This window comes from Diospyros lotus, chromosome 1 (assembly GCF_014633365.1).
Source record: "Diospyros lotus cultivar Yz01 chromosome 1, ASM1463336v1, whole genome shotgun sequence".
In the NCBI taxonomy this organism is placed as follows: Eukaryota; Viridiplantae; Streptophyta; class Magnoliopsida; order Ericales; family Ebenaceae; genus Diospyros; species Diospyros lotus.
The window spans coordinates 26,783,655-26,809,520 of NC_068338.1; the positions used below are offsets into that span (position 1 = coordinate 26,783,655).

The 25,866-nt window shown below is 33.8% G+C and overlaps 1 protein-coding gene across 7 annotated transcripts in view; it reads right to left on the reverse strand.

Moving 5' to 3' along the window:
* Window positions 1-1,418: 1,418 nt before the first annotated feature.
* The window catches only part of LOC127799226 (uncharacterized), a 65,721-nt gene continuing 41,273 nt past the window's right edge, over window positions 1,419-25,866 (reverse strand). Inside the window, exons 5-7 of one of the 7 annotated variants that reach the window (XR_008022565.1) lie at window positions 16,223-16,735; window positions 16,071-16,115; window positions 1,419-2,431 (exon numbers count right to left, since the gene is read on the reverse strand). The gene's annotated coding sequence lies outside the window, so the exon portion shown is untranslated. Of the gene's footprint in view, window positions 2,432-2,886; window positions 2,953-15,677; window positions 16,116-16,222; window positions 16,736-25,866 lie in introns of those variants that run through there. The other 6 variants (XR_008022567.1, XR_008022564.1, XR_008022576.1 and 3 more) reach the window with 6 other exon arrangements.

Genomic DNA, 25,866 nt, shown 5'->3' on the forward strand with positions numbered 1-25,866 from the left:
AAGCAAACCACCATTGATGGTTTACTCAAGAAGAACCCGTGACCCTCAGCCAGCCATTCTATCTGAACCAAGGATAAGTCCAGAAAGAACTACTGGAAAAGATGTTGATGATGTTAACAGGGAAGATGACAGGGGGAGGAAGCAAGTGTATGATCTAGATATTCCTATTGCTCTAAGCAAGGCCTTTCTATAATTCAATCTTGATACCCCCAACTCATACATGAAAGTTGGATCTTTCTTGCTAACATGAGACCCGTTAGAGCTTATCCTGGTCTCACTAAAGACCAAATAATCCCTCTCCTCTCATCAGTAGCTACCTTCCTACAACCTGAAAGTTATGTCAATAGCAATTATTCCCCTTGTTTCTTTTACAAAACGAAGTATGTGAAGTCCTTTCAAGTCCTAATGAAAGGACCTATTCAAAATGTTGAACAAAGATGTTGACCACCAAGGACACCTCAAGTCCTTTCAGGTCCTAATGAAAGAAAAGTTCAATCCTTGGAATCAATCACGATGCTTCACTCTGAGGACACCTCAAAAATAAAACACCAAGAATCTAACCCTTTCTAAACAAAGTTCTAAAGTGAGCATCACAAAACATAATAAAACTAACATTATAACAACAACATGGTGGTTTTTGTTGCCACTTCAACTTGTGTCCACAATTCTTACAAGCCAAGGGAAAAGAACAGTAGCCAAGAGAAGATGTAGAGCAAGAGGAGGAGTGATGATGAAATGGGGCAAGAAGGAGGAAGATGATTGTGGAAGTGGAAGAGGAGATTGAGAGAATGCAGAAGTGAAATAATGGAACATCTTAAAACTCCTTGAAATGATACTACAGTGGAACTGTTGAGGATTGAACCAAAACAATTAGCAAAAAAACTCCAAATGACTTCAAGATTATCCTTTAAATAAAGGAAAGTGAAAACAAGAATTCTAGTGGTTAAAAAGACAACGAATGCATGAAATAATAACATAAGACAAACAAAACACTTGGTAACGAAATCAAAAGTTAAAACTATACCAAAAAAAAAATTAAACAAGACCTGAAATTCCATGTCATAAAGCTTCGAAATTCCAAATGTAGGGGTAGTCAACCTTCATAGTCAAGCATAATGCTTCAACAAAAGAACACATCAAGCCAGCTCCCATAAGTAAAATTCAGAAAATAATAAGAACATTTTGAAAACAGTCAAATTTAAAGCTAATCTGGCGTTGGAGATTAATAACGTGAGGTAAAAATGTTCCAAGCATCCAAAGTTTTTGGCACAAAGTTTATGAATTTGTATAAATTCTGATGCTACAAAAGCCAAGAGATACCTCGCTATTGAATGTTAATGGGAATTACCGATAAAAGAACCAAGTGGAACACCTTGATTGGTGGTAAAGCAACCCTCCACAACACCTGGCAAGATGAAGAAAGGAAAGTACAAAGATTGTTACTTGCAAGAAAAACAAATAACAAACTCAATTCGATGAAAACCGAGGAAGCTACTAATGAAGAGAAGGAAATTACCTCAATTGACAAAGCACTTCTATCACAGATGATAGGAAAAAGAAAAGGGCAACGTTTTTTTTTTTTTTTTTTTCTAAAATACAAATAATAAGATTAGTGTACGCAAAATTTATAAATTAAGAATATGCCAAAACATTGAAATAACAATGAAAACCTAATTTGGTTTTTAAAGTAGGCAGAGGAAGAGGGGCAAGATAAGGAGGAGGAGGCAGGGAAGGGAGATCATGACGAAGAATAGGAACAACAAGAGGAGAGAATAAGGAGGAGGAAGAGCAAAGCATTGCAAAGCACCTAAGAGATGAAAAAACAACAAACCTATATTGGAGTACATTTATAAAATCATCACCCCAAAAACTCCAAATATCAAAAGGCATAAGAATAAATATATCACAACAAAACCAGGGAATAAAATTTTAGATCCTAATGAAAGGGAAATCAATCCTTGGAATCAATCACGATGATACACCTCATGTCAACACTAAGTATTGAAATAAATAAAAAGAGGTATGAATCGTTCAAGGTTCAAGCATTCCCTTTTTCAACAAACTTCTAAAGTGATAGCATGACAAAACTAACACTCTTAACAACATAGACTTAACCTGGTTTGTGTTGTCACTTCATATCACGGATACAATTCTTACAAGCAACTTGTGGGAACAAAAGAGAAGCCAAAAGAAAAGGCAAGGAAGAGGAAAATCAATGGACTAATACATTGCTACCAAGGCTCTCCCACAAAACCAACATACAAATAACAATAAAAAACATGTGTTTTGACCAATAAATCAACATACTAATAAAAAGGCATCCTCGCAGCAACTGGTGTCTTGCTTTGTGAGGGATGAGAGAGAGTAGATTGAGTATGCAACCTTCACATTGTTTTGCAATTAGGTTATTTCCACAACTCAAACCCGCAACCTTCCATTCACAAAGGATCAACCATATTGTTCCGAATGTTGCCTACTAAACTAACATAGTAATGACAATAAAAATTTAAAAAATACATTTCAGCACTAATAAGTACAATTAAGGAAAAAAATAAATCAACATACTAATAAAAATGCATCCTAGCAACAAATGATTTCCTGCTTTGTGAGGGTTAGGGGAGAGCAGATTGTGTACACCACCTTCACATTGCTTTGCAATTAGGTTATTTCCACAACTCGAATGAACCCGTGATCTTCCGTTCACAAAGGAAAAACCATATCATCACTACGAAACACCCACTAAACCAACATAGTAATAACAATAAAAAATTTAAAAATATATTTCAACACTTATAGATACAATTAAAGGAAAAAATAAATCAACATACTAATAAAAAGGCATCCTAGCAGCAAGTGGTGTCCTACTTTGTGAGGGTTGGAAGAGAGTAGGGTGTGTACGAAACCTTCACATTGCTTTACAATTAGGTTATTTCCACAACTAGAACCCGTAACCTTCCGTTCACAAAGGATCAACCATATCGCTGTTACGAATGCTTGCCCAATAAACCAACATAGTAATAACAATAAAAAATTAAGAAATACATTTCAACACTAATAAGTACAATTAAGGAAAAAAATAAATCGACATACAAATAAAAAGGCATCCTAACAAGAAGAGAGTTGCAACTTTGTGAGGTAAGAGTAGGTTGTGTACTCAACCTTCACATTACTTTGCAATTAGGTTATTTCCACAACTTAGGCCCATGATAAATTCACAAAGGAGAAACCATATCATTACTACGAAGGCTTACCCACTAAACCAACATAGTAATAACAATAAAAAATTAAAACATATATTTCAACACCAATAAGTTATATTAAAGGAAAAAATATATCAACATAGCAATAAAAAGGCTCGCAGCAAGTGGTGTCCTGCTTTGTGAGGGTTGGGAGAAAGTAGGCTGTGTATGCAACCTTCACATTGCTTTGCAATTACTCATACCCGCAACCTTCCATTCACAAAGGATAAACCATATCATTGTTACGAATGCTTGCCCACTAAACCAACATAACAATAAAAAATTAAAAAATACATTTCAACACAAATAAGTACAATTAAGGTAAAAAATAAATCAACATACAATAAAAAGGCATCCTAGAAACAAGTAATTTCCCGCTTTGTGAGGGTTAGGGGAGAGTAGGTTGTGTACACAACCTTCACATAGCTTTGCAAATTAGGTTATTTCCAAAACTCAAACCCGTGACCTTCCGTTCACAAAGGAGCAACCATATTGTTACTACGAAAGCTTGCCCACCAAACCAACATAATAATAACGATAAAAAATTAAAAATACATTCCAAAACCTATAAGTATAAATAAAGGAAAAAATAAATCAACATACTACTAAAAAGACATCCAAGCAGCAAGTGGTGCTTTGTGAAGGTTGGAAGAGAGAATGTTGTGAATGCAACCTTCACATTGCTTTGCAATTAGGTTATTTCCACAACTCAAACCCACAACCTTCCATTCACAAAAGATCAACCACATCGTTGTTACAAACACTTGGCCACTAAACCAAAATAGTAAAAACAATAAAAAATTTAAAAAAAAATATTTCAACACTAATAAGAACAATTAAGGGGAAAAAATCAACATACTAATAAAAAGGCATCCTAGCAAAGAGTGATTTACCACTTTGTGAGGGTTAGGGAGAGTAGGTTGTAGGTTGTGTATTCAACCTTCACATTGCTTTGCAATTAGGTAATTTCCACAATTCAAACTCGGGATCTTCCATTCACAAAGGAGAAACCATACCGTTACTATGAAGTCTTGCCCACTAAGCCAAAATAGTAATAACAATAAAAAATTAAAAATATATTTCAACACCTACAAGTTCAATTAAGGGAAAAAATAATAAAAAGGCAACATTGCAGCCAGTGGTGTCATGCTTTGTGAGGGTTGGGAAAGAATAGGTTGTGTACGCAACCTTCACATTGATTTGCAATTAGGCTATTTCCACAACTCAAACCTGCAACCTTTCGTTCACAAAGGATCAATCATATCGTTGTTACGAATTTTTGCCCACTAAACCGACATAGTAATAACATTAAAAGATTAAAAAATACATTTCAACCCGAATATTAGAATTAAGGAAAAAAATAAATCAACATACTAATAAAAAGGTATCTTCGTAGCAAATGATTTCCAGCTTTGTGAGGGTTAGGGGAGAGTAGGTTGTGTACAAAAACTTCACATTGCTTTGCAATTAGGTTATTTCCACAACTCAAACCCATGATCTTCCGTTCGGAAAGGAGAAACCATATCGTTATTACAAAGGCTTGCCCATTAAACCAACATAGTAATAACAATAAAAAAATTAAAAATACATTTCAACACCTATAAGTACAATTAAAGAAAAAATAAATCAACATACTAATAAAAAGGCATCCTCACATCAAATGGTGTCTTGCATTGTGAAGGTTGAGAGAGAGTAGGTTGTGTATGCAACCATCACATTGCTTTGCAATTAGATTATTTCCACAACTCAAACCCACAACCTTCCGTTCACAAAGGATCAAATATATTGTTGTTACGAATTCTTGCTTACTAAACCAACATATTAATAACATTAAAAATTTAGAAAATACATGTTGTCAACACAAATAAGTACAATTAAGGAAAAAAAATAAATCAAGATACTAATAAAAGGCATCCTAGCAGCAGCAAGTAATTTCCCACTTTGTGAGGTCTAGGGGAGAGTAAATTATGTGCAGAAACTCCACATTGCTTTGCAATTAGGTTATTTCTACAACTCAAACCTGTGAACTTCCATTCACAAAGGAGCAACCATATCGTTACTACGAAGGTTTGCCCACTAAACCAACATGGTAATAATAATAAAAAAATAAAAAATACATTTCAACACCTATAAGAATAATTAAAGGAAAAAAAAATCAACATACTAATAAAAAGGCATCCTTGTAGCAACTCGTGTTTTGCTTTGTGAGAGTTGGGATTGAGTAGGTTGTGTACGCAATCTTCACATTGTTTTGCAATTAGGTTATTTCCACAACTTGAACCCGCAACCTTCCGTTCACAAAGGATCAACCACATCGTCGTTACGAATGCTTACCCACTAAACTAACATAGTAATAACAATAAAAAATAAAAAAATACATTTCAACACAAATAAATACAATTGAGCAAAAAAATAAATCAGCATACTAATAAAAAGGCATCTTAGCAACAAGTGATTTATCGCTTTGTGAGAGTTAAGGGTGAATAGGTTGTGTACTCAACCTTCACATTGCTTTGCAATTAGGTTATTTCCATAACTCGAACCCGCAACCTTCCGTTCACAAAGGATCAACCATATCGTTGTTACAAATGCTTGCCCACTAAACCAACATAGTAATAACAAATAACAATAAAAAAATAAAAAATACATTTCAACATGAATAAGTACAATTAAGGAAAAAAAATAAATCAACATACTAATAAAAAGGCATCCTAGCAACAAGTCATTTACCGCTTTATGAGGGGGGATAGGGGTGGGCAGGTTGTGTACTCAACCTTCACATTGCTTTGCAATTAGGTTATTTCCACAACTCGAACCCGCGATCTTCCGTTCACAAAGGATCAACCATATTGTTACTACGAAGGCTTGCACACGTAATAAAAATAAAAAATTACAAAATACATTTCAACACCTATAAGTACAATTAATGGAAAAAATAAATTAACATACTAATAAAAAGGCATCATCGCAGCAAGTGGTTTCCTACTTTGTGAGGGTTGGAAGAGAGTAGGTTGTGTATGCAACCTTCACATTGCTTTGTGATGAGGCTATTTCCACAACTCCAACTCGCGACCTTCCGTTCACAAAAGAGCAACCATATCATTGCTATGAAGGCTTTCCCCAACATAATAATAACAATAAAAATTTAAAAAATACATTTCAATACCTTTAAGTACAGTTAAAGAAAAAATAAATCTACATAATGATAAAGGGGCATCCTCACAGCATGTGGTTTCCCACTTTGTTAGGGGTGAGGAGGGTCATTTGTGTACGCAACATTCACCTTGCTTTGCAAAGAGGTCATTTCCACAACTAGAACCCATGACCTTCCTTTCACAAAAAGAGCGACCAAATCATTGCTGCCAAGGCTCACCCACTAAACCAACATATCAATTAACTATCAAAAATTAAACAATACATTCCAAAAACAATAAAGACAATTAAAGAAAAATAATAAACCAACATAATGGTACCGATCAAAAATTAAACAAAGCATTAAGTATAGAAAGTAAACAAAAAGAGATCTAATGGTTCTAGTATTTGACCTTTTTAGAAAATAGTTTTTGACATGATGGCAGTATAAAATTAACAAATGAGCATAAAGATGATGGTGAGGAAGAGGGAAAGAGGAAAAGGAATGACAAAGATTCAAAGAATCTTAAAGGACCGCATAGATGAATACACAACAAGCCTATCAAAGTTTAGTACCAAAACCATTACCAAATCCCCAAATCTTTTTGTATTTTCTTAATTTGGGCAATGGTCTCTCAGGCCGCAAAACACACCACAAGAAACACAGTAAAAAGGGCACATTTTATCCCAAAATATGAGTTCAGTAGGATTGTGTAGAAATGATTCAGATTCCATGATACAGTGTGCAATCTGAACAGATACCATGAAAATAAAAAGTAAAATCATATTGATCCTACAATCCAAGTTAAGATCCAGAAACTATGGTTGGTGATTTCCAAGAAATTTATGTACGTGGAGTCAACACATGGAAAAAAAAAGTACCAAGAAGAATTCTCATAAAATTAGGCATACTTGAGATAGCCAAAGAGGAGCCTTTGATTGTAACCGTATTTACCAAAAAAATAATAATATACAACGTTATTTAGCTGGTCCTTGTACCAAAACCACTTGCAGAAAACTCCAAATTTCTACATTATCATCTTTGAAGTAAACACACAGGAAACAAGCATCTAGGTAGACAAACAGAGATATGAATAGTTCGAGCATTTAACCCTTTTTGTACAAAGTTGAGGAGTGAATCAAATGATAGTATGATAAAATTAATATACTGAAAATTAAACCTAGCATGGTCCTTGTTCACTTCAAATCATAGTAACAATTCTTACAAGCCAAAAATGTGGGGACAAAAGGGACACCTAGAGAAGAAGCCGATCAATCTCTCCATCACCATTCACCACTATATGATGATCTGAAATATTCAAGGAGCATTTTGAGACATTAAATGAGTTTTACTTTTACCCATTTGCTACAACATATATATATATATATATGTATTTGAACCACAAAAAAAATGGAACCCAAAGACGTCAACATAATGGATTCAAGTTAACTACTACATATCTAATATTCCCAATCATATGATCATTCAAATTATTGAATTATGAGTTTTTTAATAATTTCAAAATTACAACAAGCCAAAAATATCAAAGATGACTGATCACTTCATTGGAGTATCGAGATATGCTGTTGATACATAACATGAACCCAATAAAGGTTCATAATCAACCAAATTTCTGTTCTTAGAAGATATATGATGATTGGTTGATTTGCTGTAGCAAATTTAAGAATGATGACCAGGAAACATGAAATTAGGCATTTTAACACACTTGACGTATTTGGATGCCTTAGACTTCCAAATATCTCAACTTTCTAAAATGCTTAATTTCACTCTTACAAGTAACAAATTTTACTATAACAAAAAAACAAACATACCATATATATTTGAACCACAGAAATTTGAGGCACGAAAACCTCATAATAATGGATTAAAATTAAATATTAACATAATCTCTATACTCCAGATCATATGATCATTCAAATTACCAAAATATGAATTTTTTGAATATTTTCAAAAAGTAAGAAAATGGGCCAAAAATATGGAAAATAAAAATAAAGAATGATCACTTGATTGGATATTAGATGAAAAGGTGTTGACAAAAAACCAAAGGTATATCAAGTTAGAGTTATCCATGCCAATGATGATAGGCATTAATGAAGACTTGTACCATGACTACTTGTACCATCACTTTAACCATGGCAATGATGATAGACTACAAGTAAACGATTTAACAAACGAACTATTCATGATAGCAAAACAGACATGGACTACAATCTAGCATTTAAAAACCTTGAGCACAGAAATTACCATGTCCACATGGATTAAAGATGTTCTTCGAGTAGAAACATTAACACTAGAACTTGTGTACCTAAAACTGCAAAAGCACCCACACAGTACAAGTTTCTCCAAGTGCCAAAGAAATGTAGCCTAGAGCTCTGTCAAATCAAAGCTCAATAAGGTGTATATCCTCATCAAGTAAATTTAGTAATATATAATATGATCATTGCAAAAAGAAATGAGAAAAGGGAATGTAAATTAAAACTGCTCAGGGAATAAAAAATTCCAAACAAAGATTAAAACATACATCTTAATAGTTTGTTTGCAGCAATAGAATCCATCAGTCCATCAGTCATGCAGATTTCACTACTGGTAACACACCACAAAGGACCTGGAATAAATTTCGAACAAAGGAAATTATAAAAGTTCAAGAAATGCTAAATTATCAGCTTTGAATGTCAAAATTAGCGATGGACTGTGTACCTCGTGTTCCTGATTGTACTGTCCGGAAGGTTACTGCATATGATATGAGTGACACGATGCCTTGAAAAATAATTCTCGAAGTGCCCTCTCCGTGCTTTAACATACACCCTCACAGTACCTGTGAAGATTCCAGAGAAAAGAAAATTTTCAAGTATTTTGGTAACACCTCTCTGCATTTAATGAAGATCGCCAAGTTCATTCTCAAAACCTGACTAGATGGCACCACATTAAATCCATCAACAAAAATACAAACCCTTTAAAAATAGGCTTCCCACTTTTCGAACAATGAGTAGAAGAACTCAAAGCTTCTGCGTCAAACTGTTCCTGTAATTTCTGATTATTCACACCCATGTCACTGAAACCAGATGCAAAACACATCAATACACATTCAGAATTTCAGTATGATTAGGGGCCAAAAAGAGAACACCAACACGGAAAGAAGCACCAAAAAGAAACTACTAATAAGTAAAAAGTCTACCAGAAGGTCATTATGTATACAAGAAACTAAACAACGAACAAGTTTAATGCTCTCCTATTCCAGTCCATTTGCTAACTACCAGAATTCAACTTTAAAAACCAAAAAGCCATCGAATACAGCGAATTACATTCGAAGTACTCATAAATTTACAATAGAATTATTTTCCGCTCCTTTTCTACTCAGTGATGTCAGTAATTTGAATATACGTCCTAGGACAACCATCAATAGAAGCAATCAAACTGCATAAAAATTCAGAGAGAGAGAGAGAGAGAGGACCTGGAATCGGAGAAAAGCGAACTGCGAACGGAGGACAAGAGGAAATGACCTAGGGCTCTGATTATTTATCTGGAAGGGTTTGAAGAGAGCGAGTGAAGTCGAAGGTCGTTGTTTATGCCAGATGGGACAAATTAGGATGATCGATCAAGAAGATATTGGGGTTTTAGAGCCGTTACAGGAATGAAACTTGCTTGCAAAGCAAGATAGATCCCGGCGATTTGATTTTATTGGATTTGGACGTACAGCCTGTTGCTGATTTGCTTCTCACTCTAAGTCCTTGAAATACGAAGTCTTCTTGAGCTTCAGAGGCGAAGACCGGGTGTCTTCTCCAAATAGAGATGGTCAACGAAGCCGTTGCCGGTGTCTTCGCCTCTGAAGCTCAAGAAGACTTCATATTTCACGTTTAAGGATGACCTGAAGCTCGAGAGAGGTGAATCGATTTCTCCGGCGCTCCTGAAAGCCATCGAAGAGTCGAGGTTTGACGTGGTTGTTTTCTCCAAATAAGTATACTTCTTCCAAGAGGTTTTCCGTGGTTGTTTTCGTAAATCCGCGGGATCTACTTCATAGAACACCGACAAAACGGTGAGCCCTTCTTTGTCGGTGAATAAAGTAGATCCCTCGGATTTACAGAAACAAAGAGGGAGCGTTGGAGAAGCATTCGCCAAACACAAGGGAGATTCCAGCGAAGAGAAGGAGAAACAGAAGGTGCAGAGATGCTCCAGACGGAGGAATGCTCTGAAGGAAGCAGCCACATTTCTAAACACACGGGTAACAAGTACCCCTCAACAACTCAATCTCAACCCTAAACCTTTTCTTAAATATTAGTAACTCTGTATTTGTATATATAATATTTTATATATTATATTTCTATGATAATATAAATAAATAGAGTCGTAATCGTTTTTAATTCTTTGTTAAAATAGTTAAATTTTAATTCAAAAATTGTCAAAATAGTTATATTATTTAATAAATTTAGCTTAATACCATATTGGATTTGGTAATATCCAAGTGAAATTCAATTATAAATGAATCTTTTACATTTGGCCCTCTAAATATCACGTGGTTGTTATTAAGGTTTCACGATTTCGTCTCAATTCCCCAACAAATGAGTGAATGAGACTCCCTTGATTTAACATTTTTAATTTGATAGTTCTTTCATAATTGTTAGTAGTTGAACATTTCATGAATATTAATTCATTATAATGTGTTATTTCTGCTGTATTTTTAATTATCTCACTTACCTTGAAGAAAGAATACCAAAAATAAAGATAGAATTGAACCAAAAGAAATGGATTATATCTAAGTACCTAGCTACGATGCCTCTCCTATAAATTTTGATGAAAATATAATCATATATTTTGTGGTTACGGGCATTATATTATAGGAGACATTGAGTTAACTTAGAGTTCTTGCAGTCCCTAATCATTATTTAAACCTTTGAAACTAGCTAAAGCCCCTCATTTGAGCTGCCACTTTGCATTCTAGTTGATGAGTTAATAAGTCGAATCCAAGTCACATCGCATCCCAATTGTCTCCGAGCATAAATTCAATTCATTCTTCTGTGTAGCAAGGCATTTCTACAATTCAATCTTGATACCCCCAACTAATACATGAAAGTTGGATCATTTTTGCTAACATGAGAGCCATTAAAGCTTATCTTGGTCTCACTAAAGACCAGAAAATCCCCTTCTTCTCATTCAAAATGCTGAACAAAGATGTTGATCACCAATGACACCTCAAGTCCTTTCGGGTCCTAATGGAAGGGAAGTATGTAACGTCTTATTTTTTTCCAAGCGTGCGTTAACCCAAGATTTCGAGAATATTTTTTTTTTCAATAATCATTCAACATACACTCAGCGTATCAACTTAAAGGAATAAGTTAAGACTAGTAATAACATCACATCAATGAAAGTAAGATCAAAACATCAACAATACATAACCGAAATTTCTTTATTTATAATATAAATTTCGTACCATCGATGTTCAACATGACATCATCAAAATAATACATAACATATGAATATCTTGTACATAAATAAAGACCTCCAAAAGATCTAATATGTAACTATTAGCTACATCTCGTTAACGTTTTTTCTCTTAGCGCCGCTGTTTTCACCTGAAATGTTTGAATATTCCAAGGACAAAGTCAAAATTAGACGATGAATCATCTAAGCGAGAATTCAAAACATTTTCATGAATATATACAAGATCACGAAACAAAACTGACACATCCCGACATGTCCTAGCCTAAGAGAATCACACACAACACTTAACCCTAACTAGGGAAAATGCAATTTCTCTAAAGGCAACACAATCTTATCGACACATTGGCATAACACAATTCTGCTTAAGAGGGACTACCTCAACTCATGAACCCGAGTATCACCGCTATATCGTGTTAGGCATTACATCCCTACTCAAAAACATTCTGAATCTCAACACAACCCTGACCACAAAAAGATCAACACTATCCCCGAAATCAATGTCCACCTAGGTACATAATGCTATTTCTCAAAGGAACATGGGGTGGTATCCACTCTCAACCTCGCCACTTGAGCCAACATTCGGAGTAGTGTCCACTTTCAGCCCCGCCACTTGAGTACCATAGGGTGAAGTCCGTCTCAGCCCCGTCCCAAGTGAGTCACACAGCATTAATCCCTAACATGCATCCTGAGTGCTATCACTTAAGTGTCACACGCAGGTTGACAACCCACATCCCACATGGACAACACATAAATATACCAGTGCAACACATAACATGCATCATTTAAAATCAACATTTCAATGCATGAATTTATAAAACACAAAAGTCAATGCACAAGTATAAAATAATTTGGGACACATCTTCCACATGAAACCAACTTGTCGCATGTCAAATCATTTGTATAAACAAATCAAGTATAAGGTCGAACCACCCAAAATAAACATAGTTGAAGTAGAAACTCTCACAATAAAACCAATTTTTTTGTATAACTATTCACAATAAACCAAGTTTTTAATTCAAAAACTCACCTTGAATGTATTTCAGACCACCTCAATTTTCGTGTCAAACCTCAAATAATCGTACTAATACTCAATCTTGAGCCTCAATAATCCCTAGACATTATATTCATTCAAAATAATATCATCATCTATTTTTCATAATTTTCTAATAATCTTTCCCTTATTTTCTTTCCATTTTCTCCTCAAAAATTTCAAAATAAATACCTCCTAAAGGTTTTTCTCAAATTTTTATCTACAATAATTCATAAAATATTATTCCTAAAATTTTATGAAATTTTTTCCTATTTTTTCTCTATTTTTCATAAACTTTATTTTCCTCAAAAATTACAAAATAAATAATTACTCCAATATTTTTGAGAATTTTCCTCCACCAAAATACACAAAATAATTTTTCAACTTTTTATGGATTTTTTTTTAGAATTTTTTTCTATTTTTTTTCTTCTATTTTTTTTTCTTTTCTTTTTATTTTTCTTACCTTCTCCAACGACAGCGACCGACGACGAGCTCCGATGACTGATCTGACGACACTTCCTAGAAGATCTCCTCAAGTTGATCGCAATGGCACTCTCCAATGGCCGAAACACCACTGAAAATAGCTGAAACGAGCAATTTTCAGACCAACTTCGACGACGTTTATGCATTTTTCGGTAAGTTTCAAATACCCCTTCAAACCTTCATGAAAACTCACCAAACTCGTCAAAATTGGTCCTTAACACGTGGGGAGTAAAATCCATTTATCCACGACTCCTGATTTGCTCTCAAACACAAGAAATTCGAAGTTTAAACTTTGATGAATTCGACCGCTTCGAACGCCCCTATTTAGACATGATTTCGAAGCCCAATCGAGCCATACCTGGTCAAATTGACGTCTCTATCATCCTTACAACCATTTAATGGCCTCAAATCGTGATGATTCGATACAAACATCCTTCTCCCAAATTTTTGGTGACCGTGGCTATGTCTCGCCATTTTATGTCAAATCATGACTATGTTAGGCCATTCGTGACCCCATACATTGCCCAATTAACTCACCATGTCGTGGGGCCCATTTTTGTGCCCTCGAATGACCCCAAGGACATTGGCCGAAGGCTGGCCGACAATGGCAATGGCTAGCGACAGCCATGGCTGTCTTTCCTTTTTCTTTTTTTTTTTTTTTTTTTACACTTTAACCCCCTTAATTTTTAAAATCTCTTTTAAACCTTTCCACGAAGCCTATCAAGTTCTTGAAAATTTAACTATGATTCTTAGAATTTCCTCTTTCACAGTATGTTCTTCGAGACCCGTTTTAACACTTTTTTTTTTTTGCCAAGATTCAAAAATTACACTTAAGCCCCGATCATTTCACCCCAAACCTTCTTCAGGATTGTTCCTTATGAAAAATTTAACTCATTTTCGAGATTCCATTGTCTTTTTAGAAGTCCCTTACAATAATTTGATTTTTCAGCCGAAAATAATCTCAGATTTGGTTTCTTTTGACGTCATAAATTCCACCTGAAGACGATCGTCGATGTCGTACCCTTATCTTTAGGTATCTAAGTTCTGAGACCTTCCTTGCTGTTGATTCGACAATTTATTTTACTATCAACCAACTTTTTAGTATTTTAAACTTGTCCAAATTACATAGCGATCTCATGCAAATATGGGATATTACAAAATCAATCCTTGGAATCAATCGTGACGCTTTACTCCGAAAGACACCTAAAAAATCAAACAACTTTACTCTGAGGGACACCTCAAAAATCAAACACCAAGAATCTAATCTGATCCTTTCTAAACAAAGTTCTAAAGTGAGCATAACAAAACATAATAAAACTAACATTATAACATGGTGGTTTTTGTTGTCACTTTAACTTGTGTTTACAATTCTTACAAGCCACATATGTGGAAAAAAGAACAAAAGCCAAGAGAAAAAAAGAACAAAAGCCAAGAGAAGATGCAGGGCAAGAGGAGAAGCCAAAGTATAATGATCAAATAGGGCAAAGAGGAGGAAAATGATTGTGGAACTGGAAAACGAGATTGAGAGAATGCAAAAGCGAAACAATGGACATGGAGCATTTTAAAACTTCTTGAAATGATACTAATGGAACTGTTGAGGATTGAACTGAAACAATTAGCAAAATAAGTCCAAATGACTTCAAGATTATTCTTTAAATAAAGGAAAGTGAAAACAAGAATTTTAGTGGTTAAAAATAAAAAGACAACAAATGTATGAAATATTAACAAAAGACAAACCAAACACCTAGTAACAAAATCAAAAGTCAAAACTATACAGAAATAAAAATAAATAAATAAATAAACAAGACCCAAAATTCCATGTCATAAAGCTTCGAAATTCCAAATGTAAGGTAGTCAACCTTCATAGTCAAGCATAATGCTTCAACAAAAGAACACATCAAGCCAGCTCCCATAAGTAAAATTCATAAAATAAGAAGTCAACATTTTGAAAAAAAAGTCAAATTTAAAGCATGCATCTAGCGTTGGAGATTAATAACCTGAGGTAAAAATGTTCCAAGCATCCAAAGTTTATGGCACAAAGTTTCTGAATTTGTATAAATTCTGATGCTACAAAAGCCAAGAGATACATGTTAATGGGAATTACCAATAAAAGAACCAAGTGGAACAACTTGATTGGTAAAGCAACCCTCCACAACACCTGGCAAGATGAAGAAAGAAAGTCCAAAGATTGTTGCTAGCAAGAAAAACAAATAACAAACTTAATCCGATGAAAACCGAGGAAGCTACTAATGAAGAGAAGGAAATTACCTCAATTGACAAACCACTTCTTCTATCAGAGATGATAAGAAAAAGGAAAGGGTAATGTCAACCAATGTTTCTCAAATACAAATAATAAGGTTAGTGTATGCAAAATTTATAAATTAAGAATGTGCCAAAACATTGAAATAATAATGAAAACCTAATAGTAATAAAATTCTTACAAACAACATGTGGGAACAGAAGAGAAGCCAAAACAAAAGGCAAGGAAGAGGAAAATCAATGGACTAATACATTCCTACCAAGGCTCTCCCACAAAACCAACATACAAATAAGAATAAAAAAAAAAAAAAAAACATGTGTCTCAACACCAATAAATCAACGTACTAATAAAAAGACATCCTTGCAAGAATTGGTGTCTTGCTTTATGAGGGTTGGGAGAGAGTAGGTTGTGTACGCAACCTTCACATTGTTTTGCAATTAGGTTATTTCCACAACTCAAACCTGCAACCTTCCGTTCACAAAGGATCAGCCATATCGCTGCAAATGTTGCCCACTAAACCAACATAGTAATAACAATAAAAAATTTAAAAAAACATTTCAACATAATAAGTATAATTAAGGAAAAAAATAAATCAACATACTAAAAAAAAGGCATCCTACAAACAAGTGATTTCCCGCTTTGCAAGGGTTAAGGGAGAGTAGATTGTGTACACTGCCTTCACATTGCTTTGCAATTAAATTATTTCCACAACTCGAACCCATGATCTTCCATTCACAAAGGAAAAACCATATCGTCACTACGAATGCTTGCCCACTAAACCAACATAGTAAAAACAATTAAAAAATACATTTCAACACTTATAGGTACAATTAAAGAAAAAAATAAATCAACATACTAATAAAAAGCATCCTAGCAACAAGTGGTGTCCTACTTTGTGAGGGTTAGAAGAGAGTAGGTTGTGCATGAAATCTTTACATTGCTTTACAATTAGGTTATTTCCACAACAGGAACTGTAACCTTCCGTTCACAACGGATCAACCATATAGCTATTACAAACGCTTGCCCAATAAACCAACATAGTAATAACAATAAAAAATTAAAAAATACGTTTCAACAATAACAAGTACAATTAAGGAAAAAAATAAATCAACATACAAATAAAAAGGCATCCTAACAACAAGTTGCAACTTTGTGAGGGTTAGAGAGTAGGTTGTGTACTAAACCTTCACACTGCTTTGCAATTAGTTTATTTCCACAACTCGAACCCATGATCTTCCGTTCACAAAGTAGGAACCATATCATTACTAGGAAGGCTTGCCCACTAAACCAACATAGTAATAACAATAAAAAATTAAAACATACATTTCAACACCATAAGTTATATTAAAGGAAAAAATATATCAACATAGTAATAAAAAGGGAACCTCACAGCAAGTGGTGTCCTGCTTTGTGAGGGGGTTGGGGGAGAGTAGGTTGTGCATGCAACCTTCACATAGCTTTGTAAATTAGGTTATTTCCAAAACTCGAACCCGTGATCTTCTATTCACGAAGGAGCAACCATATCTTTACTACAAAGGCTAGTCCATCAAACCATCATAGTAATAACAAAAAAAAAAAATTTAAAATACATTCCAACACCAATAAGTATAATTAAAAGAAAAGTTAAATCAACATACTACTAAAAAGACATCCAAGCAATAAGTGGTGTCCTGCTTTGTGATGGTTGGAAGAGAGAAGGCTGTGAATGCAGCCTTCACATTGCTTTGCAATCAGGTTATTTCCACAACTCGAACCCACAACCTTCCATTCACAAAAGATCAACCACATCATTGTTACGAACACTTGCCCACTAAACCAAAATAATAATAATAACACTAAAAAATTTTAAAAAATATTTCAACACTAATATAAGTACGATTAAGGAAAAAAATCAACATACTAATAAAAAGGCATCCTAGCAAAGAATGATTTACCACTTTGTGAGGGTTGTAGGTTGTGTACTCAACCTTCAAATTGCTTTGCAACTCGATAATTTCCGCAATTCGTACTCGTGATCTTTCGTTCACAAAGGAGAAACCATATCATTACTACGAAGGCTTGTCCACTAAACCAAAATAGTAATAACAATAAAAATTTAAAAATTAATTGCAACACCAACAAGTTCAATTAAGGGAAAAAATAAATCAACATACTAATAAAAATGCAACCTCACAACAAGTGTCTTGGTTTGTGAGGGTTGGGAGAGAGTAGGTTTTGTCCGCAACCATCATATTGCTTTGCAATTAGGTTATTTCCACAACTCGAACCCGCAACCTTCTGTTCACGAAGGATCAACCATATCATTGTAACAAATTCTTGCCCACTAAACCAGCATAGTAATAACATTAAAAGATTAAAAATACATTTCAACACGAATAAGTACAATTAAGGAAAAAAGATAAATCAACATACTAATAAAAAGGTATCTTAGTAGAAAATGATTTCCTGCTATGTGAGGGGGGTTAGGGGAGAGTAGGCTGTGTACGAAAATTTCACATTGCCTTGCAATTAGGTTATTTCCACAACTTGAACTCGTGATCTTCCATTCACAAAGGAGAAACCATATTGTTACTACATAGGCTTGCCCATTAAACCAACATAGAAATAATAATAAAAAATTAAAAATATATTTCAACACCTATAAGTACAATTAAAGAACAAATAAATCAACATACTAATAAAAAGGCATCCTCGCATCAAGTGGTGTCCTACTTTGTGAGGGTTGGGAGAGAATAGGTTGTGTAGGCAACCATCACATTGCTTAGCAATTAGATTATTTTCACAACTCAAACCCGCAACCTTCCCTTCTCAAAGGATTAACCATATTGTCATTACGAATTCTTGCCCACTAAACCCACATGGTAATAACAATAAAAAATTAAAAAATACATTTCAACACGAACAAATACAATTAAGCAAAAAAATAAATCAACATACTAATAAAAAGGCATCATAGCAACAAGTGATTTACCACTTTGTGAGGGGGGTTAGGGGTGAGTAGGTTGTGCACTCAACCTTCACATTGCTTTGAAATTAGGTTATTTCCACAACTCGAACCCATGATCTTCCGTTCACAAAGGACCAATCATATTGTTACTACAAAGGCTTTCCCATTAAGCCAACATAGAAAAACAATAAAAAATTAAAAAATAAATTAACAAACGAATAAAAAGGCATCCTCGCAGCAAGTGGTTTCGTGCTTTGTGAGGGTTGGGAGAGAGTAGGTTGTGTATGCAACCTTCACATTGCTTTGTGATTAGGTTATTTCCACAACTCCAATCCACAACTTTCCCTTCACAAAGGATTATCGTTGCTACAAAGGCTTCCCACTAAACCAACATAGTAATAACAATAAAAAATACATTTCAATACCTTGAAGTACAGTTAAGGAAAAAATAAATCTACATAATAATAAAGGGGCATCCTCGCAACATGTGTTTTCCCACTTTGTTAGGGGTGAGGAGGGTTATTTGTGTACGTAACATTCACCTTGCTTTGCAAAGAGGTCATCTCTTCACAACTAGAACCCATGACCTTCCTTTCATAAAAAGAGCAACCAAATCATTGCTGCCAAGGCTCACCCACTAAACCAACATACTAATTAACAATCAGAAATTAAACAATATATTTCAATAACAATAAAGACAATTAAAGAAAAATAAGAAACCAACATAATGATACCAATCAAAAATTAAACAAAGCATAAGTATAGAAAGTAAACAAAAAGAGAGACGGTTCTAGTGTTTGACCTTTTTAGCAAATAGTTTTTTACATGAAGGTAGTATAAAATTAACAAATGAGCATAAAGATGATGGTGAGGAAGAGGGAAAGAGGTAAAGGAATGACAAAGCATCTTAAAGGACCGCATAGATGAATACACAACATGCCTATCAAAGTTTAATACCAAAACCATTACCAAATCCCCAAATCTTTTTTTTTTTTTTAATTTGGGCAATGGTCTCTCAGGCCCCAAAACACACCACAAGAAATGCAGTAAAAAGGGCACATTTTATCCCAAAATATGAGTTCAGTAGGATCAAGTAGAAATGATTCAGATCCAATCATGTGATCTTATATTGGTTCTACCAAAACATGATACAGTGTGCAATCTGAACATATTCCATGAAAATGAAAAGTAGGATCATATTGATCCTACAATCCAAGTTAAGATCCAGAAACAATGGTTGGTGATTTCCAAGAAATTTATGTACTTAGAGTCAACACATGGCAAAAAAAGTACCAAGAAGAATTCTCATAAACTTGGGCATACTTGAGATAGCCAAAGAGGAGCCTTTGATTGTAACTGCATTTACCAAAAAAAAAAATAATAATATACAACGCTATTTACCTGGTCCTTGTACCAAAACCATTTGCAGAAAACTCCAAATTTCTACATTATCATCTTTGAAGTAAACACACAGGAAACAAACATCTAGGTAGACAAACAGAGAAATGAATTATTCAAGCATCTAACCCTTTTTGCACAAAGTTGGGGAGTGAATCAAATGATAGTACAATAAAATTAATATACTGAAAATTAAACCTAGCATGGCCCTTGTTCTCACTTCAAACCATAGTAACAATTCTTATAAGCCAAAAATGTGGGGACAAAAGGGACACCTAGAGAAGAAGCCGGTCAATCTCTCCATCGCCACTATATGATGATCTGAAATATTCAAGGATCATTTTGAGACATTAAATGAGTTTTTGAATATTTTAAAAGATTACGAAAATGGGTCAAAACTATGGGAAAAAATAAAAAAGAGTGACCACATGATTGGGAGTAATGAGACGTTATGGGGCAGCAAGTGTATCAGTCAGATTTGGTGAAGTGGACCCATTTAGTGGGAAATTCTACAATCGGTTTGCTCGTGGAAAGAAGGCGGCTTAGGGCAGAGCTAAGTGTCCTAATATTATGTTTTAAAATATTCTGCTATGTTCTGTTTTCTTTTGTCAGTTTATTTTCTATTTTCTGTCAGTTATATCAGTTATATCAGTTATATTAGTATTTGAATTTGTCTAGATCTGCTATTCTCTAGGAAGCAGTTCCTAGTTCTAAGATGGCAGTTATCTCTCTACTTCCCTGCAAGACTTTTATGTGGTTCAGAGGGGAATAGACATTTGTTATGCAGTATTTTTCACAAAAGTTGAGTACTTTCTTACTCAAGGAGATCATCGGGTTCTTTCTTGATGAGCTCAAATTTTCTAGTAAAGATAGGTCAGAAAGGGAGAATATCACAGAAGCATTCTACAACTTCTTTTTCTGATTATTCTGTTTCAAGACCTATAAACCGATCCAGGGCTCAGGAACTTACCATGAGAAATGTTGATGCTTAACTTGAACCTAATATGTTGAGTTCCATACCAACAAAATTTCTGTTAGAAAATATTTATTAACAACATAAATTTGAGACCTGAAAACCTCAAAATAATAGTTTCAAGTCAAGTACCAACAAACCCCAATACTACCAATCATACGATTATTCAAATTACCAAATTATGAATTTTTTAATATTTTAAAAACTTACAAAAACTAGCCAAAAATATGAAACAAGAGTGATTACATGATTGAAGCATTGAGATATCATAACTTGAACCCAATATGTTGAGCTCGATAACCAACCAAATGTCTGTTTTTAGATGATATATAGTAGATTGGCTGATTTGATGTCTGTGTTTAGATGATATATAGTAGATTGGCTGATTTGTTGTAGAAAATTTGTAAAGGATGACTAAAAACATGAAATTAGGCATGCCAACGCATTTGACACATTTGGACGCCTCAGAATTCCAAATATGTCAACTTGCTAAAATGCTTAAATATGATGATAAGGGCTATAGCTCAATTGGTAGAGAACCTCGTTTACACGCGCACCAATGTTTTTCAAGGGAGTCCATGCAATCAAACGAATTGATCATATTGAAAAATTGATGTCTTACTCCATAACTTTGAGGGAACAAGAGAACAATAGCCTGACAAATGGTCAGGTCCGATTCAAGTGCTTGTTCAATTTAGGTGCCAAATCAAACCCATCATTGATTTGAGATATTGATAAAGTGAATATCTAGTTGACGAAACGTGTAGCACGTGTGTGAAAAAACATACCAAAATAAACCCTTGAAAGAACAAATTTCAATGGTTCAAACTTGACTTTTAAAAAGACGCAAAAACAAGACTATTTTGCTAAGAAAACCTAAATAAATTGCTTAAATTTGTATTGAGAAACTTGATTACAACCCCTAACTTTTAGGTATATTTATAGCATTTGGCTAATCCAAATCCATCTAATATTTGTAATTAAAATTCAACGAGAATCATAATAGAAATAAATCCTAAATAAAATTCAACTAGAATCCTAATAAAAATAAAATCATAATCAAACATGAAGTAGAATCATAAATCAAGTAGAAACATGAAGTAAAATCCTAAAACATATGAAGTATTAAAATATTGTTCTGGTGCTACTATTCTAGCGTGGTCAGCTCGGCCTTGGCTTGGGCCAGGTCTTAATCAGTGTTCGCATCACTAGTCTATTCAATGCCAGGCATAATGAGTACAAGGACCTAAAAAAAATCTCTTTTCGTCTTATGAACTTTAAGGTGTATAAAGTTTCATATTTGATTTTGAGACAGAGCGATAGAGACTTTATTTAACTTAGGTTGATCTAGGCCAAAGGCAGACCTACATCAAGATAACCCTTTTTTGAAACACTTTGGTAGTGCTCCTAGATGAAAATCCAGATGGTATACAAAATTGCTTTAACTTGAACCCAACATGTTGGGCTCAATAATCAACCAAATTTCTGTTGTTAGATGATATATGGTAGATTGGCTGATTTGTTGTAGCAAATTAGGGAAGGATGACCCAGAAACATGAAATTAGGCATTTTTAACACATTTCACACAATTGGATGCCTCAGAATTCCAAATATGTCAACTTGCTAAGATGCTTAATTTCATTTTTCTGGGTAATGCAGCTAATGCTGTACAAAATTATTTTACCAAATAAATAAATTTACCATATATATATTCAAACCACTGAAATTTGGGACCCGAAAGCCCCCATAACAATGATTAAAGTTCTGTATTAACATATAACTATACTCCAAATCATATGATCATTCAAATTACCCAATTATGAATTTTTGAATATTTTCAAAAGTCATGTAAACGGGCAAAAACTATGGGAAAAGAGTGATCATAAATTTTTTAACTATTGAGATATGTTGATACATAACTTGAACCCAATATATTGAGGTCGATAATCGACCAAATTTCTGTTGTTAGCAGCTATTATGATGGATTGGTTGATTTGTTGTAGCAAATTTGGAAAGAATGACACAAAAACATAAATTAATTATTTTAACACATTTGACATATTTTCATGCCTCAGAATTCCAAATCTGTCAACTTGCTAAAATGCTTATCTTTATGTTTTCAGGTAAAACTAAACAAATTTGCCTTAACAAATAAACAAATTTACCATATATATTCAAACCATAGAAATATGAGATCCAAAAGCCTGATAACGATGGATTAAAGTTAAGCAGTAACATATCCCTATGCTCCAAATCCTATGATCATTCAAATTACCGAACAATGAATTTTTTATTTTTTTTTAGTTACAGAAAAAAACAATTTTTTAATATTTTCAAAAATTATGAAAATGGGCAAAAATTACGAAAAAAATATCACATGATTAGGGAATTAGATAGTTAGATACAAAAATTGAACCCAACATGTTGAGGTCAATGATCAACCAAATTTCTGTTGTCAGAAAGATATATGCTAATTAGCTTATTTATTGTAATAAATTTGGAGAGAATGACCTAGAAACATGAAATTAGGAATTTTAACATATTTGAGTATTTGGATGCCTCTGAATTCCAAATCTGTTAACTTGCTAAAATACTTAATTTCATTTTTTTGGGTAACACTGTACAAAATTACCGTAAGAAATAAATAAATTTACTAAACACATTCAAGCCATGAAAATTTGACACCCCAAAGCCTCATAATAAGGGATTAAAATTAAGTATTAACACACTTGACATATTTGGACACCTCAAAAATCCAAAATCTGTCAACTTGCTAAAACACTGAATTTCATTTTCTTTGGCAACACTGTACACATTTGCTACAAAAAATATACGTGTGCGCGTGTGTGCGCGGTGTATTTGAACCACACAAAAAAGGAACCCAAAAACCTCAACATAATGGATTCAAGTTAACTACTACATATCTAATATTCCCAATCATATGATCATTCAAATTATTGAATTATGAGTTTTTTAATAATTTCAAAATTACAACAAGCCAAAAATATCAAAGATGACTGATCACTTCATTGGAGTATCGAGATATCTTGTTGATACATAACATGAACCCAATAAAGGTTCATAATCAACCAAATTTCTGTTCATAGAATATATGGTGATTGGTTGATTTGTTGTAGCAAATTTGAGAATGATGACCAAGAAACATGAAATTAGGCATTTTAACACACTTGACGTATTTGGATTCTTTAGACTTCCAAATATCTCAACTTTCTAAAATGCTTAATTTCACTTTTCCAGGTAACAAATTTTACCATAACAAGAAAACAAACGTAAAATATATATTTGAACCACGAAAATTTCGAGCACGAAAGCATCATAAATAATGGATTAAAATTAAATATTAACATAATCTCTATACTCCAGATCATATGATCATTCAAATTACCAAAATATGAATTTTTTGAATATTTTCAAAAAGTAAGAAAATGGGCCAAAAATATGAAAAAGAAAAATAAAGTATGATCACTTGATTGGATATTAGATGAAAAGGTGTTGACAAAAAACCAAAGGTATATCAAGTTAGAGTTATCCATTTTCTTCAAATAGACTTCAAACTTGTTTTTGCTTGTGATAGGCATTATTGAAGACTTGTAACATGACTTTAACCATGCTAATGATGATAGACTCCAAGTAAACAATTTAACAAACGAACTATTCATGATAGCGAAACAGACATGGACTACAACCTAGTGTTTAAAAACCTTGAGCACAGAACTTACCATGTCCACATGGATTATAGATGTTCTTCAAGTAGAAACATTAACACTAGAACTTATGTACCTAAAACTGCAAAGGCATCCTCGCAACAAGTGGTTTCCTGCTTTGTGAGGGTTGGGAGAGAGTAGGTTGTGTATGCAACCTTCACATTGCTTTGTGATTAGGTTATTTCCACAACTCCAATCCACAACTTTCCCTTCACAAAGGATTATCGTTGCTACAAAGGCTTCCCACTAAACCAACATAGTAATAACAATAAAAAATACATTTCAATACCTTGAAGTACAGTTAAGGAAAAAATAAATCTACATAATAATAAAGGGGCATCCTCGCAACATGTGGTTTCCCACTTTGTTAGGGGTGAGGAGGGTTATTTGTGTACGTAACATTCACCTTGCTTTGCAAAGAGGTCATCTTCACAACTAGAACCCATGACCTTCCTTTCATAAAAAGAGCAACCAAATCATTGCTGCCAAGGCTCACCCACTAAACCAACATACTAATTAACAATCAGAAATTAAACAATATATTTCAATAACAATAAAGACAATTAAAGAAAAATAAGAAACCAACATAATGATACCAATCAAAAATTAAACAAAGCATAAGTATAGAAAGTAAACAAAAAGAGAGACGGTTCTAGTGTTTGACCTTTTTAGCAAATAGTTTTTTACATGAAGGTAGTATAAAATTAACAAATGAGCATAAAGATGATGGTGAGGAAGAGGGAAAGAGGTAAAGGAACGACAAAGCATCTTAAAGGACCGCATAGATGAATACACAACATGCCTATCAAAGTTTAATACTAAAACCATTACCAAATCCCCAAATCTTTTTTTTTTTTAATTTGGGCAATGGTCTCTCAGGCCCCAAAACACACCACAAGAAATGCAGTAAAAAGGGCACATTTTATCCCAAAATATGAGTTCAGTAGGATCACGTAGAAATGATTCAGATCCAATCATGTGATCTTATATTGGTCCTACCAAAACATGATACAGTGTGCAATCTGAACATATTCCATGAAAATGAAAAGTAGGATCATATTGATCCTACAATCCAAGTTAAGATCCAGAAACAATGGTTGGTGATTTCCAAGAAATTTATGTACGTAGAGTCAACACATGGCAAAAAAAGTACCAAGAAGAATTCTCATAAACTTAGGCATACTTGAGATAGCCAAAGAGGAGCCTTTGATTGTAACTGCA